Genomic DNA, 15974 nt, shown 5'->3' on the forward strand with positions numbered 1-15974 from the left:
TACATTACATCTACATTTGTCTAAGTGAGTGAATCATCATCTATCCATCAGTCATCATAAGAAAAACAAATCTATGCTAGGAACAAGGGGCCATTGGCAGTCACAATGCTAGAAGGAAGAATTACTTAGCAACAATATTGGCCTCCATATATTATAACAGACTCCAAAGGCAAATACAAAGCCTAGAATCAAAGTGGACATTGACAGCTCTCTGAGGTCATGTTCTCACATGAAAGTCTGAATCATGACACGGAGCAAGTGGATGAGTTTGCAACATTGTTGCATAAATTATTTCTCTGATTTGCGTTCTCACAGCCCTTTATGTAGGCTAAACGAAGTAACATACGCAATCGAAGCAACAGACGTGGTAGTTGATTGGTCAGAAAAAGAAAAAAAATTGTCCGTTCGTCCCGCTCTTATCCAGATCAACACGCATGCGCTGTTGTTTTCCTATGGACAGCCTCGATGCGTCGTTTCTAACCGGAGTGAAACCACCCTTTTCAAGTGGAGCATGCGTCGGCTGTTTGCTCCGGGAGTGACTTCGAATGCACGTTCTCACAGCTCCAAACGACGCAGAGCAAAGCGAACTTTATCCTAAACTCCGATTCCAAGTGAAGCAAATGTTCTAGTGAGAACACACCCTAATGTTCTAGTGAGAACACACCTTAATGTCCTAGTGAGAACACACCCTAAATGTTCTAGTGAGAACACACCCTAATGTTCTAGTGAGAACACACCTTAATGTCCTAGTGAGAACACACCTAAATGTTCTAGTGAGAACACACCCTAATGTTCTAGTGAGAACACACCCTAATGTTCTAGTGAGAACACATCCTAATGTTCTAGTGAGAACACACCCTAATGTTCTAGTGAGAACACACCCTAATGTCCTAGTGAGAACACACCCTAAATCTTCTAGTGAGAACACACCCTAATGTTCTAGTGAGAACACACCCTAATGTTCTAGTGAGAACACACCCTAATGTTCTAGTGAGAACACATCCTAATGTTCTAGTGAGAACACACCCTAATGTTCTAGTGAGAACACACCTTAATGTCCTAGTGAGAACACACCCTAAATGTTCTAGTGAGAACACACCCTAATGTTCTAGTGAGAACACACTCTAATGTTCTAGTGAGAACACGCCCTAATGTTCTAGTGAGAACACACCCTAATGTTCTAGTGAGAACACACCCTAATGTTCTAGTGAGAACACACCCTAATGTTCTAGTGAGAACACACCCTAATGTTCTAGTGAGAACACATCCTAATGTTCTAGTGAGAACACACCCTAATGTTCTAGTGAGAACACACCTTAATGTCCTAGTGAGAACACACCCTAAATGTTCTAGTGAGAACACACCCTAATGTTCCAGTGAGAACACATCCTAATGTTCTAGTGAGAACACACCCTAATGTCCTAGTGAGAACACACCCTAATGTTCTAGTGAGAACACACCCTAATGTCCTAGTGAGAACACACCCTAAATCTTCTAGTGAGAACACACCCTAAATGTTCTAGTGAGAACACACCCTAATGTTCTAGTGAGAACACACCCTAATGTTCTAGTGAGAACACATCCTAATGTTCTAGTGAGAACACACCCTAATGTTCTAGTGAGAACACACCCTAATGTCCTAGTGAGAACACACCCTAAATGTTCTAGTGAGAACACACCCTAAATGTTCTAGTGAGAACACACTCTAATGTTCTAGTGAGAACACACCCTAATGTTCTAGTGAGAACACACCCTAATGTCCTAGTGAGAACACACCCTAATGTTCTAGTGAGAACACACCCTAATGTCCTAGTGAGAACACACCCTAATGTTCTAGTGAGAACACACCCTAAATGTTCTAGTGAGAACACACCCTAATGTTCTAGTGAGAACACACCCTAATGTTCTAGTGAGAACACACCTTAATGTTCTAGTGAGAACACACCCTAATGTTCTAGTGAGAACACACACTAATGTCCTAGTGAGAACACACCCTAAATGTTCTAGTGAGAACACACCCTTAAGCCCAAATGGCACAAATGATGTGACGGAACACACCTGACTAACCAGGAACACCTGGCAAGACAATTTTTCAATACTTTTGGTGCCCTGAAATAGTATGCTATGTATAGAAAAGGTTGTCATTTCTAAATAATGAAACCAGTCTGAAGAATGGTATGGAGGGTGCTGCATACAGTACCAGGCCTTCCTCACAAACATGAAGAAGTCAGTTGGAACGATCTGACGCTTGGTAGGATGACAAACAAAAGGTAAACAGACTGACTTACATAGCGCCTTATTCCAAAGCGCTTTACAAAGGCCTCTCATTCACACACACATTCACACACCAATGGCGGCAAGCTGCCATGCAAGGCGCCGGCCGGCCCGCTCACTGAGAGCAATTTGGGGTTCAGTGTCTTGCCCAAGGACACCTCGGCATGTGACCAGCCGGGGTTTGAACCGCCGATCTGCCGACCTTGCGATCATTAGACACCGACTCTACCTCCTGAGACACAGCCTCTACCTCCTGCACCACAGCCGCCCCAAACAACTGTTGTTCAAATAAACCACTGTCAAAAAAGAAACCTCGTCCTGCAAGAAAATCAAAGAGAGAAAATAACGTAATTGCCCCAAAATTAAGCAATTCACCTCAGAACACCGTAAACTAATTTCATGATCGAGAAACACAGTCAAAATATCTTCATTCACAGCACCCCAACGGGAAGAGAAAGAACTATCAAAATCAAAATGGTTTCCAGATTACCCAGAAGGCCAGAGGAATAGAGGCGCCAATAAACTGAACACTCACCATCAAAGGCAACCGCCACAGGGTTTTTAGATCAATAAAATAAAGGGGAAACACGCCAAAAAATACCACAAACACAGGATTCACTGTGTCTGACTGGGCAGTTAACACTCGCAGGGGAGCTGAGAAAGAACCAGACAGGAAACAGGGAAACGGCTAAGCAATAATCAGGGGAGAGTGAGAGGGGGGAAAAATGTGCAATTTGGATGGAATGACTCTTTGCCTCTGCCCAGACTAATTGCACAGCTCATCTGTGTTTATGGCCTCTGAGAGATCTCTGTCAGTAACCCAGCACACACCCTGGTGGCTGGAGAGGTGGAGGAACCAGGGAGGGCAGAGCAGGACCTGACCTAGATCTGCTCACAGGCCCCACAACCAGCAGGCTGAACGCCAACACTCACTGGTGCACACAGCATCTGAGCCAGCCTGCTGTGCAGCGTAGTAAGGGGCTGGAGGTTCTCATGCTATGCTATGCTATGCTATGCTGTGCTTACCTGACAAAGATGAATGAAATATATGCTATTTTACAGGCTATAATAATAATAATATAATATATAATAATAGTAATAATAATAATAATTAATTGTATTTATATAGTGCTTATGGCTCAAAGACGCTGACAATATGGGAAAAACAGAAAACACAGAAACAACAAGCAACAGATAACATGAGCACATAGAACACAGAGTTAACGAACAGGCACAGGGAACAATTAACACAGCAATGTCCAGGGGGGGTGGCAGGGTTAGGGGAGATGGTTAGGGGTAGGGGAGGTTGTATGCATGTCCAGGGGGGAGGGAGGGGGGTGGCAGGGTTAGGGGAGATGGTTAGGGGTAGGGGAGGTTGTATGCATGTCCAGGGGGGGAGGGAGGGGGGTGGCAGGGTTAGGGGAGATGGTTAGGGGTAGGGGAGGTTGTATGCGTGCTATACTTTTAACTGGCATAATTTACACGTTGAATGGGACCGATATTGAACTTGTCCCCTTCTACAAATATCTGGGCATTTGGATCGATGACAAGCTGCTAACTGTTGATAATCCTACTGTGAAACTATAAATTAAACTTGGAGTGTTGGATTATTTCATAATTATGTGAAAAACTGAGAAATGACCTTGGTCTACTTGTTACCCAAAGCACCAGCTGCTGTCACATATGTCTGTTTATCTGTTGACGTCACTGAGTTCCTGCTACGTTCCTGCCAGGGCCTGATTACGGAGGTATTATCTATAGGCATGCGCCGCCACTCTGCTAAAACCCCTGGACTCAGTGTACCATGGTTCCCTTCATTTAACTACTGGTGACGTTAGAATGATAAGGTCCTATCTTAGAATTCTAAGGTTCTATCTTAGAATTCTAAGGTTCTATCTTAGAATTATATGGTTATATCTTAGAATTATAAGGTTCTATCTCCGTTTAGGGCAGTTCAGATATATTGAGCGTCAACGTTTTTACATTCCATTATGTTTTGTGAGATGGAACCTTTGTATTTTATTAATTACTAACTCAAAAATGTCAACATTTAAAAAAATAACACCACACAGGCATTAATAAACACCTAATGGATCAGATGATGTAAAAAAACTCAATTTTGACAAAAATGGAGATATAACCTTATAATTCTGACGTCACGCACTGGTGACATGCATTCGCTGAACACTAGCACCTTAATACAGTAGCTGGTTTCAATGCGCAACCAGTAGCTGGCGAGCTCAGTAGTTTGCCATTACACTGCTTGAAAAGTTGATTTCATATAACGTTTTCTGGAGAGATTTATGAGATCCAGAGTCATTTCGAAGACCTCACGCATCGGTACGTGCCTCCAAAGCAGAACGTTGTCTGCAAACAGGTAGAAGGATTTTGTCAGCATCATCTCGGGTGGGAACAGCCTGTTGTTCATTGTTGTTTATTTAAAGGATCCCCCTTAGCTTATGCCGTAGCAGTTTGCTAATCTTCCTGGGGTCCACACACAATCAACATCACAATGAATAATACACTGTGACCTCAGTAGCCAATAAGAACACACTGAATAATACCACAGGGACAGAATAATACCACAGGGACAGAATAATACCACAGGGACAGATGGGGAGATGTGGTGTTGTGATGTGGTGGCAGATGTGATGTGATGTGATGTGACACGACCGAAGGCCTCTGACTCAAGCTGTCGCCTTCTGCTAAAGAGTCGGATGATGATGATGTGTTGTTGGGTTAGGGTGTTGTTGGGTTAGGATGTTGTTGGGTTAGGGTGTTGTTGGGTTAGGATGTTGTTGGGTTAGGATGTTGTTGGGTTAGGATGTTGTTGGGTTAGGATGTTGTTGGGTTAGGATGTTGTTGGGTTAGGATGTTGTAGGGTTAGGATGTTGTAGGGTTAGGATGTTGTTGGGTTAGGATGTTGTTGGGTTAGGATGTTGTTGGGTTAGGATGTTGTTGGGTTAGGATGTTGTTGGGTTAGGATGTTGTTGGGTTAGGATGTTGTTGGGTTAGGATGTTGTTGGGTTAGGATGTTGTAGGGTTAGGATGTTGTAGGGTTAGGATGTTGTTGGGTTAGGATGTTGTTGGGTTAGGATGTTGTAGGGTTAGGATGTTGTTGGGTTAGGATGTTGTTGGGTTAGGATGTTGTTGGGTTAGGATGTTGTTGGGTTAGGATGTTGTTGGGTTAGGATGTTGTAGGGTTAGGATGTTGTAGGGTTAGGATGTTGTTGGGTTAGGATGTTGTTGGGTTAGGATGTTGTTGGGTTAGGATGTTGTTGGGTTAGGATGTTGTTGGGTTAGGATGTTGTTGGGTTAGGATGTTGTTGGGTTAGGATGTTGTAGGGTTAGGATGTTGTAGGGTTAGGATGTTGTTGGGTTAGGATGTTGTTGGGTTAGGATGTTGTTGGGTTAGGATGTTGTTGGGTTAGGATGTTGTTGGGTTAGGATGTTGTTGGGTTAGGATGTTGTTGGGTTAGGATGTTGTTGGGTTTGGATGTTGTTGGGTTAGGGTTAGGATGTTGTTGGGTCTGTCTGTCTAATTCACAAAAACACAAGCAAAGTGCAACAACTCAAGCAGGTTAAAGTTTCGTGGTCGTGTTGGTGCCGTGGGATGCAAGATCTGCAAATATGATCGGGAAGTGTAGGATGACTATTTTCCTAAATATGTGGAGGAATTAGTTTCTAGTTTCTGACCTGTACAGCCTCTCATTCACCCATTCACACACACATTCACACACCAATGGTGGCAAGCTACCAAACAAGGTGCCGGCCCGCTCATTGGGAGCAATCTGGGGTTCAGTATCTTGCCCAAGGACACCTGGACATGTGGCCAGCCAGGATTCGAACCGCCGATCTGCCGACCTTGCGATCATTAGACACCGGCTCTACCTCCTGAGACACAGCCTCTACCTCCTGAGCCACAGCCTCTACCTCCTGAGCCACCGGCTCTACCTCCTGAGACACAGCCTCTCTACCTCCTGAGACACAGCCTCTACCTCCTGAGACACAGCCTCTACCTCCTGAGCCACAGGCTCTACCTCCTGAGACACAGCCTCTACCTCCTGAGACACAGCCTCTACCTCCTGAGACACAGCCTCTACCTCCTGAGACACGGCCTCTACCTCCTGAGACACAGCCTCTACCTCCTGAGACACAGCCTCTACCTCCTGAGACACAGGCTCTACCTCCTGAGACACAGCCGCTCTCTGCTCTAAACTAAAGCTTTAGACGGCCTGTAAACTCTTCGAACCCCCCCCCCCCCCCAAAAAAAAACATCCTTTCCTGGAAGATGAACAACCCCAAGGCCTGACCTCAGTCCAATGTCACCCTTTGTTTACCAACCAGAGTGAAGACCAAGGTCTTCCAAACAGAGTGAAGACCAAGGTCTTCCAAACAGAGTGAAGACCAAGGTCTTCCAAACAGAGTCAAGACCAAGGTCTTCCAAACAGAGTCAAGACCAAGGTCTTCCAAAGGGGTTACAGACCACCATGATGCATCAACAGCGGTAATGGCGATGTGAAGTCATGCACGCCGTAGAAGAGCATCACAGGCAGAATGAGATGGCACGGAGGGAGGGGGGGAGCGGGGGGCCAAGTAGACAGCATTAGAGGGGCTGTCACAACCAATCTCCCTCGCCCGGGTCTCCCTGCCAGCAGGGTTAGGGTGAAGCCATCAAACCTGCACAAAGGAGCAGCCGCTCATCGCCGGGCGCTAAATGCTAATTGTCGCTGCGCTGTTGAGTTACGCGCTGCCTCCTCCCCTCCTTCATAACGAGAGGTCCATCAACGCTAACACGCTAGCATCCTACTCCGCGGGTATTATACTGCGGTTATTTATAGGAGCTCTATGAGCGATGGGATCTGTCTCTCAGAGCGGGGGAGGGCACTGGATGGGTGTGCATTTTTATTAAGGAGGTTGTTAGAGATAATGAGTATAAATACCATCAATAACAGCAGGCAGTGGAGAGGCCGGTTTAATGTAGAGGCTTTTATTGACTGCACTCAGAGTTTGGGACTCTTTATTGGGTTGAACACTAGAACAGCCATGGGTGGGAGTAAAGAATATGAGTAAAAAAAAGTGTTATATCTTTGCACTCGATCAAATTTCAGGACCCTCCTTTCATGACTTCTCCTAGATATGTGCGTTCTACCACCCAGTATCCTTACATTTTCAAAATCACATCAGGATAAGTTAGTATGAAGCTATTTTGCAGTTTTTCTGTGTAGGAGGCAGGCTAATTTACAAGACACGTCAACCAGTGGTCTTTGTGTGTAAGTAGCAGCTTCCCATTCTAAAGACTATGGTCATTTGACCCTTGAGGCGGCTCTTATAGTAGGTAACATAGACACGGCTGTTCTAGTGATAAAACTTTATCTTCTTGGAATCTCATAGTAATTGTTTGATTTCAAGTCCAAACTGTTAAGATCTGGAGTATAGAGCTAAAAGAAAAAGCGTTTTAAAAGCACTGTAGCACTATACTTGCCTGTGTGTGTGTGTGTGTGTGTGTGTGTGTGTGTGTGTGTGTGTGTGTGTGTGTGTGTATGTGTGTGTGTGTGTGTGTGTGTATGTGTACAATAGTTGGAATGTTCCATGCGTGTGACAATGGTCTTCACTGTGTCATTCCACTGCAACAGAAATGATCATTTTAAAGGTTGGTTTCTATGCTGCCTGTAGTGGTGACATGGTGAGACATGTTGACACCAGATCGTGTGATGGTATCCCACCTCAGGAAACAGGAAAGCCTTGTATAACCCATGGTACACCAGTACTACAGTACGTATGTATAACCCATGTTACATCAGTACTACAGTACGTATGTATAACCCATGTTACTACAGTACTACAGTACGTATGTATAACCCATGTTACTACAGTACTACAGTACGTATGTATAACCCATGGTACACCAGTACTACAGTACGTATGTATAACCCATGGTACATCAGTACTACAGTACGTATGTATAACCCATGTTACATCAGTACTACAGTACGTATGTATAACCCATGTTACATCAGTACTACAGTACGTATGTATAACCCATGTTACTACAGTACTACAGTACATATGTATAACCCATGTTACATCAGTACTACAGTACGTATGTATAACCCATGTTACATCAGTACTACAGTACGTATGTATAACCCATGTTACATCAGTACTACAGTACGTATGTATAACCCATGGTACACCAGTACTACAGTACGTATGTATAACCCATGTTACATCAGTACTACAGTACGTATGTATAACCCATGTTACATCAGTACTACAGTACGTATGTATAACCCATGGTACACCAGTACTACAGTACGTATGTATAACCCATGGTACACCAGTACTACAGTACGTATGTATAACCCATGTTACATCAGTACTACAGTACGTATGTATAACCCATGTTACTACAGTACTACAGTACGTATGGATAACCCATGGTACTACAGTACGTATGTATAACCCATGTTACTACAGTACTACAGTACGTATGTATAACCCATGTTACATCAGTACTACAGTACGTATGTATAAACCATGTTACACCAGGACGACAGTACGTATACTATGTATAAACCATGGTACACCAGTACGACAGTACGTATAATGTGACCAGTGCTGTCCGGCCTCATGTCACCATGCCTGAGGTATTCTTGCTTATGCTTGTGGGAACTGGTTATGTTACAACAAGCGTTCAATCATTTGTGTGAGGCTAAATAACTGAGGCTGAGAATAACAAAAGCTTAGCTCTTAGCTTTTTTAACAAAAGCTTAGCTCTCAAAAATAATGATGTAAGCAATATTGCCTATCTAGGTAATTAGAACGCAGGCTCTACTACACGAGGTATTAGGAACGCAAACAAAGACATGAGGGGTTGATCTAACGTTGACCCAGCCGGGCCGGTGTTCAACATCACATGAGACAATGACTCTGAGAGTGCAATTACCAAGCGCTGCTACGATTAACGATCGTACCACAGTCTCCTCAGCATGTCTGCGTCAGACGATCAGGGTTGTGTTCGTTTGACTCTAACAACGGCCAAAACGCTAAGCTTTTCCTCATCATTAGGTGCCGGCGGCCACAAACACTAAAGACCTCGCTCAGGCGTAACGAGAGGAAATGACTTAATTAAGGTGTTTCCTCCGGGCAGCTGACTGGATGGTGAGGGTAATTAATATGTTGTATGTCCAGGGTGTTCTGAAGGCCACCATCACTGGGACTCCTCCACGTGTCATGACCCTTAATGCACACACACACAGACACACACACACACACACACACACACACACAGACACACACAGACACAGACACAGACACAGACACAGACACAGACACAGACACAGACACAGACACAGACACAGACACAGACACAGACACAGACACAGACACACACACAGACACAGACACAGACACAGACACAGACACAGACACAGACACAGACACAGACACAGACACAGACACAGACACAGACACAGACACAGACACAGACACAGACACAGACACAGACACACACACACAGACACAGACACAGACACAGACACACACACACACACAGACACACACAACACACACAACACACACACGCACGCACACACACACACACACACACACGCACACACACACACACACAGGGGCGCCTGTGTCTCTGGAGGTAGAGCCGGCGTCTAATGATCGCAAGGTCGGCAGATCGGCGGTTCGAGCCCCGGCTGGCCACGTGTCGAAGTGTCCTTGGGCAAGACACTGACTGAACCCCAAATCGCTCCCAGTGAGCGGGCCGAGTGAATGCCGTTGTAAAGCGCTCTGGATAAAGGTGCTGTATAAGTCCGTCTGTTTACCATTTTACCCATAATGCAGTGGAAGCCCAGGGGAGGCACACACACACACACACACACACACACACACACACTCCACTCTCCATCTCACTGCAGGAAGGACAGATGGAGATGCACATACATTGCGTGTGATGATACGGCAACTGTGTGCGCTTCATACATGTCTCTGAGGAGCATAGATGGTAAATGGACTGACTTACATAGCGCCTTTATCCCTTTATCACACACACCGACCACACACACACACACACACACACACACTGAACACACACACACACACACACACACTGAACACACACACACACACACTGACCACACACACACCGACCACACACTGAACACACACACACACTGACCACACACACACCGACCACACACTGAACACACACACCGACCACACACTGAACACACACACACTGACCACACACACACCGACCACACACTGAACACACACACCGACCACACACTGAACACACACACTGACCACACACACACACTGACCACACACACACTGACCACACACACACACTGACCACACACACACACACACTGAACACACACTGACCACACACCGACCACACACACACACACACACACACTGACCACACACCGACCACACACAAACACACACACACACCGACCACACACTGACCACACACAAACACACACCGACCACACACACACACACACACACACTGAACACACACACACTGACCACACACACAAACACACACTGACCACACCCTGACCACACGCACATTGACCATGGTAGACAGATGAAGACAGTAAGTCTCTCTTGGGACAGTTTTCTAGAGCTAATGCAGTGATCCAGTTTGTACCACGAATTTGAATTTCAAATGTGACATAAGAACATTCAGTTCCTATTCTGGCAGCCTGGGACATTCGGAGAGACACTTTAATTCCTATTTTAGGAAATCAAGTCAGTTTTTCTTTAATATTCAGACTTATCGTGACTTGTGCTCATGACGTTGCGGCTGTCTGGGCGTCGTCATTAGAAGACTGTCTGGGCTATCATTAGAAGACTGTCTGGGCGTCGTCATTAGAAGACTGTCTGGGCGTCGTCATTAGAAGACGATTGGATTCCATTTGCATCGCATTATTATTATTATTATTATTATTCAGTAGCACAAAATCACCTCATAGTAATTGTTTGATGATTTCAAATCCAAACTGAACCCAAACTGAACCCAAACCGCTAACCCCGTAGAGCTGAAAGAAGCTTCTAGAATGCTTCACTGTCCCATTTTGTATGCAGGACACAAATACACTGTATAAACTGTATAAACTGTATGAACTGTGTTTGAAAGTGATTCATTTGTAGCCTGTAGGATACGCTAAACAGGCAAAAACTACCTGAACAATTCTAACAGTTACTGTCGACAACTACAAAATGACTTGCTTGATATGAACAGTGTAAAAACAGTGAAAAAGGAATTCGTTTACAGATTATTTTCTTGTGAGATGTATACATTATACAGCCTATAGAAGAAACACAATTACACAATGGATTACATCTACAGTATGGCTGGCCTTCTTTACATTTTAAATGTTTACATGTTTGTCATTTAGCAGACGCCTTTATCCAAAGCGACTTACAATTGATACATTTGACCAGTAGCGGACTCAGGCCGTTTGAAGGGCAGGGGGGGCGAAAAGAAAAAAAGGGCACCTACTGCACAACATGGGACCCCATCAGTGCACATGGTCAAGTTTAGACCATTGGAAGGGCAGCCAATACGGCACATCCTCTAATTTTGCCACTCAAAAGGGCACTTAAGACAGACGTTTTTTCAACCGTGGGGGCACCAGGAGGGGCGGTCGCCCCCCCCCTGCCCCGCCCTGAGTCTGCCAGTGCATTTGACTAAGTAAGACAAGTGAATCATCTCTCCACCAGTCACCAGTCACAGCAGGACACAGTCATCTAGCTCAGGCTCAGGACACAGTCATCTAGCTCAGGCTCAGGACACAGTCATCTAGCTCAGGCCCGGGGCCATTGGCCGTCATCATGCTGGAAGAAGGAAGACTTCACAACGCCAGACATCACCAGACTAACACTGTTTCCCCTGATGGTGATTAAGTCAAAGTTTCATCGGTCGGTCCACTAATGATAAAACTAAAACACGCACCACTTTTAAGTAACGTAGAATGGCCGAAGAAAACAACTAGCGTGATATTAGACTGTATGTGGTGTCTTTTTTTTTAACTAAGTGCTGCTTTTCTTGGCCAGGGCTCATTTGAAAAAGAGGCTACTGTCTCAATATGACTACCCTGGTTAAATAAATGTATATATATAAAAATAATAATCACACAACGCCTGGAGACCAAAACAAAAACCATGCTCAGTGTGAAGAAGTGTGTATCTATATTGACCAACTAGTGGGTTGGCTGTGTCTCAGGAGGTAGAGGCTGTGTCTCAGGAGGTAGAGGCTGTGTCTCAGGAGGTAGAGGCTGTGTCTCAGGAGGTAGAGGCTGTGTCTCAGGAGGTAGAGGCTGTGTCTCAGGTGGTAGAGGCTGTGTCTCAGGAGGTAGAGGCTGTGTCTCAGGAGGTAGAGGCTGTGTCTCAGGAGATAGAGGCTGTGTCTCAGGAGGTAGAGGCTGTGTCTCAGGAGGTAGAGCCGCCGTCTAATGATCGCAAGGTCGGCAGATCTGCGGTTCGAGCCCCGGCTGGCCACATGTCGAAGTGTCCTTGGGCAAGACACTGAACCCCAAATTGCTCCCAGTGAGCGGGCCGGCCGAGTTGCATGGCAGCTTGCCGCCATTGGTGTGTGAATGTGTGTGTGAATGGGTGAATGAGAGGCCGTTATAAAGCAAACGCTTTCGATAAAGGCGTTATATAAGTGCAGTCCGTTTACCAATTTCCTTTTTATACCATTTTGTTTCTTTCTCCGACATCCAGCAGCTCAGAGACTGAAGGTTAACCGTGTCTCCAGATGGGAGGTGATGCAGGATGATTAAGACACTGTTCACAGGCCTCGAGTCCTCCTCCTCCTCCTCCTCCTCCTCCTCCTCCTCCTCCTCCTCCTCCTCCTCCTCCCCAGCCTTAACGCACGCTTACGCCGTATTGGCTTCGCTAATGAAGTTAGGGCACGCCAACTCAATACTCACTCATGCAGAGAGAGAAACAGAAGTATTGGATTTCACTTATGAGGCTGGCCAGCCTCCGTGCCGCATTTCACTCATTTAAGAATCGGCTTCGAGAGAGAAATCCTCCATGACATTTCGTTAGCCTCGTAGCATAATTGCCTGTCTAAAAGTCATATTTGGGCCAATTTGAGAGATCTGCCTCTACTCTCAACTCTACTCTCCTAACACTGCTGATTCACTGGGCAATATTGCCTACTATGACATCAGCCTATCAGAATGCTTGTTACATTCCAAGAATCACTATCTGCCCAAGTCATCTCTTTTACACAGGCATTAAATGACACTACATACAAAGATGGCTCGACTGACCACAAGTGAAGCATGACTTACGCTCCGTGCACACCGCGGACCGTGACCCACCGTTCTGGCGCAACCTGGTGGGATGGGCTTGACGTACTTCAACGTGCGATGAAGATGCAAAGCTCTACTCGTGTTGCTAGCGAAGTTTCCCACAGAAGTGGGGAAAAAAAATCGTCAGATAAGATATATAAACGCGTTATTTTGATAAACTGGACACATTTTGTGAATATATATGGTTACTTTCTCGCCTGAAAACATATAAAAACTTCATAAAATGACATATTAACACTTGTAGAGCCAAATTACAGATTGTAGCCAATGGCGGCCAAAATTGAGGATTTTACATCTGAGGCGAGAGCTCTGGGCAAGAAACTACTTCCGGTTTACTTCCGGTTGTTTTAACGGATCCAACGCAACGCAAAAGCTGTTTTTTTTTGACTGATTAGCGCACCCTGACGGTCAAGAAACGCAATGCAGAGCAAGGCAACTGATCAACGCAACTGCCCCATTGAGATGAATGACTTCCGGTGCAACGCAATGACCTGGTGTGCACGCAGCTTTAGGCAATTATGCTACGAGGCTAACGATATGGGATCCTTAGAGAAGTGCAATGTGCTTAATACTAAAGGAAAGGAACAGAATGGAAGAATGGAGGAATGGAACAGAAGATGGACTGAAAAAGAAAATAAACAATGTCTGTGGTTTACTACAGAAAGATGCCAGGCCTTGTGAATGCACAAGACATGAAGTGTCAAGGAGACAGTTTTCTAACTGTCAAATCATTCTGGAGGCACTCAGGCTACTAAACTACCAAATGAGCAGACGATCAAAATGTTTGAGTAGGAAAATCAAATGCCATCGCAACGCCAACACACAGCCTCACCACTAGAACAACCTTCAGTTTAACAGCACTCCCTCCCAACGAGCCATCTGAGCAACGTCAGTTAGCCAGTTAGTCAGTTAGTCAGTTAGTCAGCCTCGGTGAAACAAACCGCTCCTCATCTGGCACAAACAGGGATTTCCCGCTTCGCTAGCTGTCCTGGCTGTAGAGAGTAGTGCTTCGCTAGCTGTCCTGGCTGTAGAGTAGTGAGTGACAGGAACCACTTGTATTTGTTCTGCCTCGTTATCGATACAAATAGTACAACATCAAGACGCAGCGTAGCAGTAGCAGTAGCAGCAGTAGTAGTAGTAGTAAGAACGAGCGATGTGGAAACGCTTGTAGTATCGATCAAACTGCCAGCGCTGCGTGTCATTCAGGAGGGGGGAGGCAGCACAGGGGGGGGAGGCAGCACAGGAGGGGGGAGGCAGCACAGGGGGGGGGAGGCAGCGCAGGCCATTGGCCTCCTTAAATGGCGGCTGAAGAGGTTCTCCCACAAAAGGACGTGACTGTGGTCGGCTGGTCACGGATACTGATAGAGCCTTAATGGACCGCCTGGCCATGCCCCGTGAAGGTCACGCCTGGGGAGGGGGGAGGAGGGGGGAGGAGAGGAGGGGAGGAGAGGAGGGGAGGAGAGGAGGAGGAGGAGGAGAGGAAGAGGAGGGGAGAGGATGGGAGAGGAGGAGAGGAAGAGGGGAGAGGAGGAAGAGGAGGAGGAGAGGAGGAGGGGAGATGAGGGGAGAGGATGGGAGAGAGGAGGAGGGGAGGAGAGGAGGGGGGGTGGAGGGGAGGAGAGGAGGAGGGGAGGAGGAGAGGAGGAGGAGAGAGGAGTGGAGGAGGGGGAGGAGGGGAGAGGAGGAAGAGGAGGAAAGGAATAATAGTGGAGGAGGGGGAGGAGGAGGAGGAATAGTGGAGGGGAGAGGAGAGGGCTGCAGGAAAGCGCACAGCGGGAAGCCTGAATGGAACGCTGGGTAACCATGTAACTTCATTCTCTTCATCTCTCTCTCTCTCTCTTTCTTCTCTCTCTCAGCAGATATGAGCCAGAGGTGGCAGCACGCAGAGCTCTCTCTCTCTCTCTCTCTCTCTCTTCCTTCTCTCTCTCTCTCTCTCCAGGCTGACTGCTGTATCCCAGGTCCCAGGCCAGGTGTTTGGCTAGAGTGCTGATGTCCCAGTCAGACTACAACTTAACGCTTCATCAGCAATCTCTCCCTGTCAGAGTCCAGGAACGGACGGAGAGGGAATGGTAAACAGACTGACTTATATACCGCCTTATTCCAAAGCGCTTTACAACGGCCTCTCATTCACACACCAATGGCGGCAAGCTACCATGCAAGGCGCCGGCCCGCTCTTTTGAAAGTGCTACAAGCTTGCTTGTGAATGTTATTCTTAGTAATGCTGATAGTCAGCTTTCAAACAAACTAATTATTAGAAATGTGAGTACAATATACAGTATTATATTAGTATCTGTCCTAACCCTGGGCTAACCCTGTTCTAACCCTGGTCTAACCCTGGTCCTAACCCTG

The 15974-nt window shown here is 46.1% G+C and overlaps 1 protein-coding gene across 1 annotated transcript in view; it reads right to left on the reverse strand.

The window, feature by feature from the left end:
• igsf9bb (immunoglobulin superfamily, member 9Bb) overlaps nt 1-15974 on the reverse strand; it is a gene marked incomplete at both ends in the record, with an annotated part of 196027 nt that overhangs the window by 151362 nt on the left and 28691 nt on the right.

The sequence above is a fragment of the Nansenia antarctica genome, assembly GCF_963989245.1.
Source record: "Nansenia antarctica genome assembly, chromosome: 4".
NCBI lineage: Eukaryota > Metazoa > Chordata > Actinopteri > Argentiniformes > Microstomatidae > Nansenia > Nansenia antarctica.